The sequence below is a fragment of the Pan paniscus genome, chromosome 5 (assembly GCF_029289425.2).
Source record: "Pan paniscus chromosome 5, NHGRI_mPanPan1-v2.0_pri, whole genome shotgun sequence".
In the NCBI taxonomy this organism is placed as follows: domain Eukaryota; kingdom Metazoa; phylum Chordata; class Mammalia; order Primates; family Hominidae; genus Pan; species Pan paniscus.
Genome location: NC_073254.2, coordinates 15,352,871 through 15,367,665, shown reverse-complemented (window position 1 = coordinate 15,367,665; position 14,795 = coordinate 15,352,871). Strand labels below are relative to the sequence as shown.

Genomic DNA, 14,795 nt, shown 5'->3' with positions numbered 1-14,795 from the left:
GTTTATACCTACGTCAATAAATACAGCCCAATCACTGCTTCCATTTGATTTTTACTAGTCTAACACCCTTAGAAAGCATCCCATAATACTCCCCAGGCTCCAGCAGATGTACACTGGCAAGATCCTGTAATTCTCTTGGTAGATAGACTATCTCCTCCAAAACCAGGATTTGTGTCTCTCCATCTGGGCTGTGTTGGGATCTAATCTTATTATGGGCCTGGTGGCAATTGAGGTGGTAGGGGCTTACAGCTGAGGGGAATGTGCACCTGTTTTTGAGCAGATTCCCCAGGTGTATTCTCTGAAGGGCATTTATACCTGGAGAAGGAGTTGCCTGAAGACAAGTTCAGGGAGAATTGGAGTTTTAAACTTCTTAGCCTTTTACATGTCTCCCACCTCTCCCCACCCAGCCATTACCTGAGAGTGAGAGCCGTGGGGCTGTGCCTTCATCGAAGCTGCAGCTCCACAGCCCATACATCAGGCAGAGCTCAGCCACATCTGCCATGATGGCAGGAAGTGAGGAGCTCCCACTAAGCTGCCAGGCTTTCTCACTGTCTAAGTGTGCTCTGAGTAAAACACAAATAATACTAATCAATAATAATAATCCTCACAATCTCCAATTTCTCCTTTTCTCTGTATACAATGTCTAGTGTCACCAGAAACAGCCAGCTGACCTCACGATCCTTATCTCACTTTTGTTGTCAAAGCAACCAGGACTGTTGCCCTTTGATCCCATCCCTAGTCCCTCCACCTGCACTTCCTCTCATGCCACCACTGAGGACAATTCAAGAAACTGATGCTACCGTGTGGAACAGCTTACCAGGGCCTCATCTCCTGCAAAGTTATTTGTATACTTCTCCACTATAGGAGCAACCCAATGCCAGAAGTCTTTTTAGAGGGTTTGTTTTCTGGGGCCATTTCTGGTACCAATGACTGTCAGTCAGATGTTATAGCTGTTACACTTAAATGGAGTAATTGAGAGAATTTAGTGAATAAGCTATTTTAAAGGGTCTGCACAACAATGGAGATACATAGATGACAGATTATTGATAGATTGATGACAGATAAATGACAACTAAATAATATATAGACAAATGACATAGATGATAGATAATAGATAGATAGATAGATAGATAGATAGATAGATAGACAGACAGATGGCATGGAAGGGGTTTGGGGAAATCTGTTAGGGATAATGAGGGATCCAATTATGTTACAACAGTATGAGAGCTACCTAGAGAAAACTGTGGCCTTGACAGAGACACGCAGTCAAACCAAGGTCCCTGGACGGAGCCAGAGGAATCAGCAGCCCAACCCCACTCTTCTCACCGTGCCTCCATAAAAAGCCACACTGATGAGGAGCATGTGGGTTACCCTTCAGAGAGAAGGGTGGAGCAGGGACCTGGAGGCCCAAACAGTAGATGCCCAGCACATGATTCATCCAAAACCTTGCCTTGCCAGACCACTAGGTCACTCAGTCACTGAAGCTTCCCTCTGACTCCAGCTCACTTTCTCCCATCGTGACCAACGCAGTCCTCTGATGCTCCAACAAGGACACCAAAAGGCAAATTAGTATTCACCTAATTTTCATTGTAAATGACTGTCTTGTTAGTGAAGAGGACCCTCTCCTGCATCCTGTTTCCTTAGAACCATCACTGCTGTCAGTAAGCTGGCTAATCCAATAAATCCATGTGTGTTCGTGAGGTCAATCATGGTAAGGACTTCCTGCATTGTTTATATCACACAAAAGACCAGGGCAGACAGTGCTCCACCCTGGTGCTCACTCCCCTGTTGATAGATTTCTCAGTGTAATCTCCTTGGGAATACCACTATTCTCTGTCCTTTAAATAACTGTACTGTGCTTCCAAAGTTAACGAGATCAAACACATTTAAGCATTTTATTTAGAAAAGAATCTGATGGAAATAGTAACTCAATACAATGAAAACAATACCTTTGTTTTTTCAGTAGGACGCCCATCTTTAAAAATTCCAGTGTTATATTTCTTTTAAAAATCTTCCAACTTAGGATAAAATTTCATTGGGAATTATCATAACCTGTCTTTAAAAAATCATGCTCTGGGTCGGGTACAGTGGCTTATGCCTGTAATCCCATCATTTTGGGAGGCCGAGGCAGGTGGATCACCTGAGATCAGGAGTTTGAGACCAGCCTGGACAACATGGTGAAACCCCATCTCTACTAAAAATACACAACTTAGCTGGGCGTGGTGGTGGGCACCAGTAATCCCAGCCACCCGGGAGGCTGAGGCAGGAGAATCATTTGAACTCAGGAGGTGGAGGTTGCAGTGAGCTGAGATTGCACCACTGTACTCTAGCCTGGGCGACAAGAGCGAAACTCCATTTAAAAACAAACAAACAAACAAAAAGCATGTTCTGGAAAGTTAAGTAGTCTGACTCTAATGAAATAGGACAGTAGGAAAAAAATGCTTAGTCACCATAAAGCATAGAATGATGGAGATTTTGTAAACCAGAAACAGCAGGACATTTAGAAAACAAAACTGGCTGAAATGGAAGATGCCTGGAGAAAATATTTGTCTCACCCAATCAAGAAATCCATGCCATATAGCATTAGGGTTAATTCTGGGTGAAACTGTGAAATAAGCAAAGTTGATATTTGATGATTTCATTGTTGGGCTGATCTCCAGTTATTAGCAAACCTTATTTTTCCCCATAGACATTGCGTTTTCTTCCTCTCATCTCCTCTTTCTTCTCCTTCTCTTTCTCTTCTGTCTCTCTCTCTCCTTCTCTTTTTCTCTCTCTCTTCTCTTCTTCCCCCACCTCTTTCACAGTTACCACCCTAATCTATCTGTTCTCACTCCATTTATATTCTAATTTCAAGAATCAGGAAAGCATCTCAGCAATTCCTTCACATTGATGGGAAAGTGACTAACAGATCTCAGTATGTTACTATTTTATGAGCTGTTACCATTTCACAGGTGACAATGGCTTTTTAAAACTCCAGGCCAAACTTATATAAGTGGGGGAATTTAGGCAATAATAAGTGGAGTGAGGATGTTCCTATGATTGAAGGTGGGCTACAACTTTCTGGTCAACCAACCACAACACATATCAAGTGCCTCCTTTGAGCTAGGCACTCTGCCAACAGTTGGAAACGCAAATGTGATAATACACAAACTCAGCTAATTGAGAAAGCTCTCACAATGCAATCTTCTCATAAATGAACCAGGTACAGACCATTTCACCAGTAAATCGTTTCAAATATTCAAAGAATGTGTACTTCTAATTCTATTTCAACTCTTGCAGAACATTGAGAAAAGTTTCACACCACTTTTATCATTATGTGAAATACTTATATTGAAATCTGAGACAAATAGCACTAAAAAGAAAAATAAATATAAGGTTTTCAGTAGTAGAATGGCTGTTCACAGAAATTACCCAAATGCAATAAGAGGAAACAGAAGGGCAAATGCAAATTCCATCTTTGACACGACCAGGATACAGCTCTAATTCCTAATCACAATATTTGAGAATGGGCTGCCAAATGTCCACCCTCGAAGATATTCACCAGCCTTACTGATGAATGGAGATGAAAACAATCCTAGATAAATGAAACTGAGCAGTGTTTGTCCAAAACGAATTCATTATAGTCAAGTAGAATTTGTGCCAGCAATAAAAATCTATTTGTAAATGATATTAACTAAAGAAAAATTGTCTTATCTCAATAGAGGCAGAAAAGTCATCACTAAAATTAAACATTCACTTATGATTATAAATAAAAAGAATGATTTATAGCTAGTAATAGAAGATATCTCTTTTGATAGAAGTCATTAAAGTAGGGCAACATCATGTGTAATGATGAAAATGCACAAGCATTCATATTAAAATCAGAAACAAGGCAAAGATGGCTGCTATTCCACCTTGGACTGAAGGCCTTAACCATGTAATATAGCAAGAAAAAGAAATAATAGGCATGATAATTGAAAAGGAGTTGATACCTTGCCTCATAGAAAACCCAAGATAATCTATGGAAAGACAACTATAATGAATAAGAAAGTTCAGCAAGATTGCAGGATTTTAAAAGCAACTCGTAAAATAACTGGCATTGCAGTATGCCATAATAAAATTTTTAAACGGAAAGGAAAAATGATAGATACAAAATTTCCAATAACAACAAAAACTGTAACTGACATAGATTTGATCTAGCAAAAGTTATAGGCCGGGCGCGGTAGCTCACGCCTGTAATCCCAGCACTTTGGGAGGCCGAGGCAGGTGGATCACCTGAGGTCGGGAGTTCAAGACCAGCCTGATCAACATGGAGAAACCCCATTTCTACTAAGAATACAAAATTAGCTGGGTGTGGTGGTGCATACCTGTAATCCCAGCTATCGGGAGGCTGAGGCAGGAGAATCGCTTGAACCTGGGAGGCGGAGGTTGCAGTGAGCCGAGATCATGCCATTGTACTCCAGCCTGCGGAACAAGAATGAAACTCCGTCTCAAAAAAAAAAAAATGTTTTAAAAGGCTTTTTTTGTCATTGATTACCAAACATTACTGAAAGGCAAGAAGAATTGAGTAATTAGAAAGCTGAACTATACCCATGGATGAAGAGACTCAAAATCATAAGAATATCAATTCTCCCTTATTTAAAATATAAATTAAAAGCAATTACAACATAAATTCTAATAGGGTATTATAGACTTTGGCAAGATGACTCTTGCCAATATGGCCTCAAGTGGCCTTGTTCAAGCCGAAGGCTCACCTCTTGCCTTCTAGGTCACTCGCCAATATGGAATGTGGAAAAATTGAGGACCAACGATAGCTAAGAAATGCTGAAGAATGAGGAGAAGTGTGGGCGAAGGATTACCCAGGTGCCGAGGCAAGAGACTGAAGGCACAAACTGTAGCAATATAATAAAGAAAATAGTTAGAATAAAGAATAGTTTTAATACAAATTAGATATAGAGATGATCATGGACAATTATCAATCATTAGTATAAACCTTATTAATCATTAGCTTTTAATATTACTCTTTGTTGCATTACTAATATAACCTAGGAATAACCGGCAGGTATAGGGTCAGGTACTGAAGGGACATTGTAAGAAGTGACCTAGAAGGTCACTACTAGGGCGGCCCTATCTGAAATGCAATGTCATCTGAAAACCACACTCAGCACTTCTACCTGTCTTCAAAACAGTCCAACGAGGCAATGCATGGACACAAATGGGATGGTTCACTTAAGATAAAAGACCAAGTCGCGCTTCCCAGAGGAAATTGAATCCAAACCCCCATTAAGCAGTTTTGTTCTCTCAAAGTTTCTCTTCGCTGACAGCTATCTCAACCCTTGTCTTCTCTTCCCTAATAAGACCTAATCCAAATATTAAGCTCTTGTCCTCACTTTGCAAAACCCACTCAGGAGAACAAAACCCCACAGTGAGCCTTACAGTGGCAATCTATCATCTTCTCGCTAGCAGTGCCCTTAGGGACCTCATCTCCCAGGACAAGCAGTCTCTCACAACACACCTCCCTAGGAGAGGGAGAAAAGATCTTTTCCCATTCTGTGCATACACAACTGAACTTGTTTCCAAAGGGTTTTATGGAAGTCGTATGATTAAATACCCACTGCAACTACACATCTACAGTTGTGAAGATACGAAAATGCACTGAACTCACAGATGCCGAAACAAGAAAACTGAAAAAACAGAGGAATTATCCAATACGCCATAGCTAATGGCAACATTTATACCATAACTTAGTCCTCTGACAGCCCAACTTTCTTCCCACTAAGGAGCTCTGCTTCCCAGCAAGGACCAATGTTTCTGCTTGCATTGGGTCCTTAGTCTTTATTTTCTCATCCATAAACTGAAGCTGCACCTTATCCTTGAAAATTGTACAAGGATCCACACTGTGAATGTGTGCATACTTTGTGTTTCGTAGAGGCAATATATTTAATCAATACAAGGTGTTTCTCTAACAACGATCTATGTTTTGACCTCTGATATATGTCAATGACTGTTGTCATACATTTCAAAGCAAAATGCAGCCCAATATTGTCCTGGTAAACCAGGCATGTAAATTAACTCAGCCATAAAACCTTTAAAAAAATTAAAGGAGGGGGCTTTGGCAACTAGATTAAAATACGGAACCACGTAAGTGTTTCAGGCTGTTGGTGCTCCTCACTGCCATCCTGTATGCTACTGTTATGACATTGACAAGCCCGAGAGGGACTGGTGACTCTGCTATGGACGGTAGGTATTTTTAACCCTTTCAGATCATTCGTATTAATTTATCTCAAACTGCATCAGCTCAAAGAAGAGGAAATTGAAACTACCAGCTGAGATCAAGTGGATAATCAGTCTCACCTCCTCCCTCCCTTCTCCCAGCACTTTGCCTATCAGGATATACTGTGGCAAATTGAAGTGAAGGTATAGCCAGTAAATCATTTTTCTTTACAATGTGACTGATTCCACTGTGCCAAGAGAAGCATGACATCTTAAAGCATAGGTGACAGTTGGTGAACCCAGTGGCATTAACTTCATGCCCAGGAATCTGAATTTGCTGTTTTTTTTTTTTTAAATACAGAAAACACACTTGAAATATATGTGTCTGGCAGGGGGGTAAGATTGGCATTAAGGTAAACAACTAGCAAATTGTTCATAGCAATGAACTGGTGCAGTGCCTTTTCATTCCAAAACTGTAGAAATTAGAGACTGTTCACCAGATGTTGTTTAAAAAAAATAGATTTTTTAAAACTAATTTAACTAGTAAATTGCTAAGAGGTATATTCTGGTAAGTCCTCTTTTAGTTGAAAATGTCTGTGTCTTGTTAAATGTTTATTGAATAGTGTAATTATATTGCTTTTGCTGTTAAATGATATTGACATTCTTGAATAAGAAAGATTTTTATTCAGGCAAGATGAAATGTGAACATCTGGCAGCAGCCTTATGTGGAACGTTGAAACAAACAAACAAAAATCTTGACCAGCATGTTCCTTTTTTTTCTTTTCCCCTTTCCCAAGTTTTCTGGATGTGACTCACATCAGAATATACTTAAACATGAGGACCCTGTCACTTACCATAGAAATGTTCAAAGTAAATGCTTAGCAAACCGGTGGCTGCCGAAGATGAGGTCAATTCACCCGTGAAACAACTGTTTCTCAAACAATGAGCCGGCTGCTTGGTTCACTTCGAATTATTGTGAGAGTAAAAAGAAAAAAAATAATTTTTAAAATACGTGTAATATAATGGCCATTCGTCATAATATTACGGGAAGCTTAATATTTTATATAAAGAATTTATTTAGCCTCTAAGACACCACAAATGGGTAAGAAATTAATACCTAGGTGATATTGTTCTGCTTGCTAAGGGGCTTTTTCTCTACACAGAATGTCTTAGTTTTAGGAATCTCTTGATTTTATCCACTAGATGACTGACCCTCACAAAGTGACTGTGACTAGGTCACAGGAAGAGGCTCAGCAGAGTGGCTGGCTCTCCACGTTCCAGCACGTTTCTTTCTTCTCTTTCCCATTTCCCAATGTGTAATGGAGCACAGAAGAAACTTGGCTCTCCTGCACCCTGAGAACTCTTTATTAATTTAACGGCAAGATTTTGATTCATAGGGAAAAAGAAGTTGCCTATAACCCCGAGTGTTTCCCAAAGAATCTTCTATGCAGAACTTTTGTTCTTTTAGGTATTCCTGTCAAAAAATAGATTTAGACATCAGAGCAAGTAAAATATAATCAAATGCAAATGTCTAACACCAGCTGTATCTACACAGCAAAGCAACAGTTGTCAGGCCAGTTCCCTTCACCCAAGCCCAGCTCTGAAGGCTTTCGTTCCTCTGAAATATCCAGAGTGGTTATCAAGAACGTCCCCAGTTGGCCAATTTCTCGGCTTCCTGTTTGCTTTAGTGGCTTCCTCCCATACAACTATGGCGTGACAAGACATGACCAGAGGTCTCACTCCTGCTTTTCCGCTCATCCACACAAAGGCTCTTCTAGTTTGTCAGGAAGGCCCTGGGCAAGAGGGGAGATCCAAATTCTATGGTCCCTGAAGAGGTCTGAATCTAAACTATCTCCACTATCTATTAAAATAGCTTGGGAATCTCCACGGTCTTTAAAATAGGCCTGGAAAGATGAAGAGAATTGATAGGGACATTCAAGTTGGGGAATAGCATATGAACACAAGTGTTGGGTTCACAGGGTGGTGAAAAACGAGTGGCTGAAGCCAGTCACAGCAGGAGTTGTGTTCAGTCTTGAACACTGTGTAGGTGGAGGGTGGAAGCAAGTAACATAAGAGAACCACGTGTATAATGGCTTACATTGACCTGGCGAGTGAAGACTACTGCAAGAAGCTTGGCATGGCTGAAGCACAAATTTTGGATAAGAAGAGATTTAACCAGCAATAAAGAAATTAAGTAGGCAGGAGTCAGGTAATCAAGTCCCTGGCAGGCTGTGAAATTTGAATTGAATCCAAGAGGCAATGGTACTTTTGACAAGGGTATAATATGATCAGCTTTGTGTTTTAGAACGATCACCCTTATAATTTTAGAAGAATGGATTGGAGGGGTAATAACATAAGGATGAAGAAACAACATGGATAGGAGAAATTCTGCAAAGTTAGCATACACAGGCCTCCTTGTTTGATAGAATGGGGATGGTGATGGAGAGCACCTTTGTGGTTTCAGTCACTGACTCCGTGAAGATGCTAGTCTTTTAAACTGGAGGAAGAAGATGGAGCTTGGTTTGAGATATGATACCCCAGAGTTTCTTATGAAGCTGTATAGCAGAATCCCCAGTGGAATTCATGAAGGATAACTACAGAAAGACAGAGAGAAAAAGAGAGAGAGAGAGAATGTATAATGTATGTATACACATATATATGCATATATATAATTTATTTGATTAAAATAACACATGTTCATTTTAGAAAATTGATATGCAGCTGGACTGGCTATTATAGATTCAGTAGTTAAATATCTTAAGTAATAATCGCCATCTAGCTCATATGTGGAGCATATATTTCAAAGTTAGTATATAATAAAATGCATTTAAAAGTAGAACTGAACTGTATTGATGACGTAGTTTGACTATCATGAACTAAGGATGACCTTAAAAAGCCAAGTTACCACAAGAAAGAATAGCTCAATATTAACTATGCCAAAATCTAAATTACATTCAAATGGGAGACACTAAGTAACACAGAGTTAAGCCAGGTTAACTCTTTAACTTCATGGAAATATCTCTGCAGCTAGCTCATCTTGGCAGGCCCATTACAAAAGAGCTGCACAAGAGACAGATCCTCAGGTTCATCTACAGTTAAGGCAACTAACTCTACCCCTAGGATTTTCCATTTTCTCCGCATGGAATTCCAGGATCTCAAATAATAATTGCTCAAATACATGAGCAAATCAAAAACTCTCTTTAGGAAAAAAAAGTTGACTTTTTTTTTTTTTTTTCTCTATAACTTCCATTGGGAAGTGAAGTGGAACGTCCTTGGGACAAGAATAAAAGTCAGGACCTGCCATTTTCTAACTCTGAGGTTCAGTGGTACATGTGCAGGTTTCTTACAGAGGTAAATTGCATGTTATGAGGTTTGGTATTCAGATTTAATTAATTCATCACCCAGGTAAGAGGCATAGTACCCAATAGGTAGCTTTTTAATCTTCACCCTCCTCCCACCCTTTACCCTCAAGTAGGCCCTGGCGTCTGTTGTAGGATCTGCTGTTTTCATAAAAGATCATAAACTTTAAGATTCCTATATTAGTATCTGATGTCCATGGAAACTCCTCTCTCTCGCGCACATAGAATATATGCACCCCAGGCACCTCAGAAAACTGCTCAATGTTTTCTTTGTTTAATGAGGTGTAACTTACATAAAATGCACACACCTAGACCTGCATCACTATTTGAACTCTTACATGTGTATACACCTGTGCAATCACCAAGGCAAGACAGAGAACATTTTCAACATCCAAAAATATTCCCCATGTATTTACCCAGTAACCACTGACCTGGACGCTACAGATAAACACTGTTCTGACCTCTGTTGCCACAGAGTTGCTTTGCCTGTTCTTGAAATATAAGTGGAATCACACAGTATCTTTTTTATCTGGCTTCTTCTGTTCAACACATTGTTTCTGAGATTCATCCATGTTGTTGCATGTGTCAGTAGCTTGTCCCTTCTTATTGTGCGGTATTCCATCGTATAAATATACCGCAGTTCATGAATTCATCTTCCTTTGATGGACCTCTGCGCTGCTTCCAGTTTCTGGCTCTATGAAAAAGCTGCTGTAAACATTCTGGTGCATATCTTTTGGTAGACATAAGCACTTCTTTTGCTTGGATATTACCTACAATGGGTATGTGTATGTGTAGCTTTGGATGTACTGTAAGACAATTTTCTAAAGTGGCTGCACAAATTTATGCTTCCACCAGCAGAAAATTTCATCGTGACTTACACACCATCTCTTTCTATACTACTGTGGACAGAATTAATATTATATTGGAATAATATATAAACCATGCCAACTTCTCATTCTGCTAGGTCATTAAGTGCAGACCTTGTTTCAAGCTAAAGCACCAGAAATGCTTGCCTTTATTATACTATTTTTGATGCTCCAAAGAATATCTCATTGTATTTTCTTAAAAATCCATATATGAAATAGACATAAGAAGTGTGAGAATTTCTCATTGTTACGACAGACAGCTGAAGGATCCTTCAGCTTACTCAAAACTAAAAACAGTTGGATTTGGTCATTTAAACACATTTTAATTTTTTTATTTATACATAATATACATATTTATGGGGCACATGTAATAGTTTGATATATGCATATAATGTGCAGTGATCAGAACTTGGTATTTAGGATACCCATCACCTCAAACATTTATCATTTATTTGAGTTGGCAGCATTTAAAATCTTCTCTTCTTGACATTTTAAACATATAGCCAACCTCAAAAGTAAGAATTTTAAAAATCCTTTGTGCCCTAAATTAAAAAGGACATTAAAATTAGAGTACAATATTGGAATTGACATCAAATAATCTATGCAAATATTATAATAAATGCCCAAAGTAGAGAAGCCTACACACTCACTTGAGAATCAAGAGTCAAATGTTCACATCAATGCCGCCAATTGATCTTGTCCCAAGGTAAACTACTTATCTTGTGGATTTCCAAACTTAGTGAATTTCATTCACCCAATTACCCAAGCCAGATTCAGGGATTGGCAAGCTTTTTCTGTAAAGACTCATACAGTAAACAGTTGAGGCTCTGCAGGCCAGATGGTCTCTGTCACTCAACTCTGCCTCTTGCAGTGCAAAAGCAACCACAGACAATGCATAAATGAACAGCCATGGCTGTATTCCAATAAAACTTTATTCATAAGAACAGGCAGCAGATCAGATTTGCACCAAGGGTTATGGTTTGCTTACCCCTGCTAATTAGGGAATCTAGGCTCCTCCAACTTATTTAATCCTTGTTAAAAATTGCACTATAACCAGTTCCCTCTTCTAATGCGTTAACTACTCAAATTTATTATATTTCTGAGTCTTTCCTGTTATTGTGTATACTTCATTCACTTTTAGCCGTTGCATAATATTGTGATGTGTCAACATTTTTTTAAAACCTGTTTATCCATTTTATCGTCAATAAATATTTGGGCTGTTTCTACTTTGGGACTTCAATTTCCTCATCTATAGAATATAATACTATCTACTTTATATGTTTTTATGGATTAAATAAGACAATACATGTCAACTGCTTGAAAATGTGTCTGACACATGATACATCCAATAAAAAGTTTGCTATGATTGCTGTATTATAGTTATGTATGGATGCCTCACTCCTACTGTACTGCTATTTAACTGAGTTTGAAGGTTGTGTTCCTTCACTTTCTTATTCGCAGGACCTACTATAGTCACTCAGTGAATGGTTATTAAATGTTGAAAATGAATGAAAAATTTAGGAGAAAATTAAATATTATCCTTATTTAACACACACATGCTAAGGAATTCTAACCAAAATCTCAACAGGGCTTCTGTGGAATTTGATAAAATAATTCTTAAATTTATATAACATAATGAAAGACCAAAAACAGATAAAATACTTCTAATGAGGAAACTGAAGAAAGTGGAGGGGTATACCCCATCAGACATCAAGAATAAATATAAAGCTACTGAAATTAAGAAAACGTAGTATTTATATAGAGATATAAACGTTGAAAAAAAATAACAGAAAAGAGAGCCTGAAAGAGGTTTCTGCATTTGATGAACTATGATAGTTGTTGGAGATGGCATTAAAAATCAGCCAGTGGGAAAATTGGGGGCTAATTAATAAATGGTGCTGGGGCAATTAATTATCAGTATGAAAAAAATAACATTGGATCCCTACATCACACCATAAACAAAAATCAAAGGCATAAATATATGAAACAATTCTCTAAAATTTTTAGACTATAAATATAGAACTTAATATATGCTAAAATTAAACATTTCTATTAATCAAACGGCACTCCTTAAAAGGGAAATTATGTTGGTAAACTAGGAGAAATTATTTGCAATCCATACAGGCATACCTTTTTTTATTGTGTTTCACTATATTGTGCTTTGCAGATACTGCTTTTATTTTTAAAAATTGAAGGTCTGTGGCAATGCTGCGTCCAGAAAGTCTACCAGCGCCATTTTTCCAGCAGCATGGGCTCACCTTGTGTCCTTCTGTCACATTTTGGTAATTCACACAGTGGTTCAAACTTTTAAATTATTATTATTTCTGTTATGGTAATCTGTGATCAGTGACAGTTTTTGTTACTATTGTAATGGTGCCACAGACTGAGCCCATATAAGAAGGTGAACTTAATTGATAAATGTTGTGTGTGTTCTAACAGCTCCATCAGCTGGCTTTCCCCATCTCCTGCCCTCTCCTCAGGCCTCCCTATTCTCTGAGACATAATAATATTGAAAGTAGGCCAATTCATAACCCTACAATGGCCTCTAAGTGCTCAAGTGAAAGGAAGAGTCATCTCTCATTTTAAATCAAAAGCTAGAAATAATTAAGCTTATTGAGGAAGGCATGTCAAATGATGAGATAGCCTAAAGCTAGGCCTCTTATGGCAAAAAATTAGCCAAGTTCTGAATGCAAAGGAAAAGTTCTTGAAGAAAATTAAAAATGGTACTCCAGTGAACATTTAAATGACAACAAAGTAAGACAACCCTATTGCTGATATCGAGAAAGTGTGAGTAGTCTAGGTAGACCAGACCACAACAAACCAGCTACAACATTCTCTTAGGCCAAAGCCTAATCCAGAACACAGCTTTAACTCTCTTCAATCTTTTGAAGACTGAGAGGAGCTGCAGAAAAAAAGGTTGAAGCTAGCAGAGGTTGGTTCATGAGGTTTACGGAAAGAAGTCGTTTCTAGAAAGTACAATTACAAATGAGGCAGCAAGCGCTTTGCAGAAGCTGCAGCAGGTTATCCGGAAGATCTAGCTAAGATCACTGATTAATGTGGCTATGCGAAACAACACACTCGGAAGATCTAGCTAAGATCACTGATGAATGTGGCTATGCGAAACAACACACTCGGAAGATCTAGCTAAGATCACTGATGAATGTGGCTATTGGAAACAACACACTCGGAAGACCTAGCTAAGATCACTGATGAATGTGGCTATGCGAAACAACACACTCGGAAGATCTAGCTAAGATCACTGATGAATGTGGCTATTGGAAACAACACACTCGGAAGATCTAGCTAAGATCACTGATTAATGTGGCTATGCGAAACAACACACTCGGAAGACCTAGCTAAGATCACTGATGAATGTGGCTATTGGAAACAACACACTCGGAAGATCTAGCTAAGATCACTGATGAATGTGGCTATGCGAAACAACACACTCGGAAGACCTAGCTAAGATCACTGATGAATGTGGCTATTGGAAACAACACACTCGGAAGACCTAGCTAAGATCACTGATGAATGTGGCTATGCGAAACAACACACTCGGAAGACCTAGCTAAGATCACTGATGAATGTGGCTATGCGAAACAACACACTCGGAAGATCTAGCTAAGATCACTGATTAATGTGGCTATGCGAAACAACACACTCGGAAGATCTAGCTAAGATCACTGATGAATGTGGCTATGCGAAACAACACACTCGGAAGATCTAGCTAAGATCACTGATTAATGTGGCTATGCGAAACAACACACTCGGAAGATCTAGCTAAGATCACTGATGAATGTGGCTATGCGAAACAACACACTCGGAAGATCTAGCTAAGATCACTGATGAATGTGGCTATTGGAAACAACACACTCGGAAGACCTAGCTAAGATCACTGATGAATGTGGCTATGCGAAACAACACACTCGGAAGATCTAGCTAAGATCACTGATGAATGTGGCTATGCGAAACAACACACTCGGAAGATCTAGCTAAGATCACTGATGAATGTGGCTATGCGAAACAACACACTCGGAAGATCTAGCTAAGATCACTGATGAATGTGGCTATGCGAAACAACACACTCGGAAGATCTAGCTAAGATCACTGATGAATGTGGCTATGCGAAACAACACACTCGGAAGATCTAGCTAAGATCACTGATGAATGTGGCTATGCGAAACAACACACTCGGAAGATCTAGCTAAGATCACTGATGAATGTGGCTATGCGAAACAACACATTTTCAGTGTAGGTGAACCAGGCTTCCCAGGACTTTCACAGTTAGAGAGAAGAAGTCAACATCTGCTTCAAAGCTTCAAAAGACAGGCTGACTCTCCTGTTAGAGGGCAATGTATCCAGTGACTTTCAGTTGAAG

The 14,795-nt window shown here is 39.0% G+C and overlaps 1 long non-coding RNA gene across 1 annotated transcript in view; it reads right to left on the bottom strand.

The window, feature by feature from the left end:
• Positions 1 to 14,795, bottom strand: part of LOC117980506 (uncharacterized) — a 153,640-nt gene that overhangs the window by 89,715 nt on the left and 49,130 nt on the right. The window contains exons 3-5 of the long non-coding RNA XR_010112340.1: positions 7,047 to 7,155; positions 4,734 to 4,871; positions 4,347 to 4,443 (exon numbers count right to left, since the gene is read on the bottom strand). This is a non-coding gene — a long non-coding RNA (uncharacterized LOC117980506). The remainder of the gene's footprint in view (positions 1 to 4,346; positions 4,444 to 4,733; positions 4,872 to 7,046; positions 7,156 to 14,795) is intronic.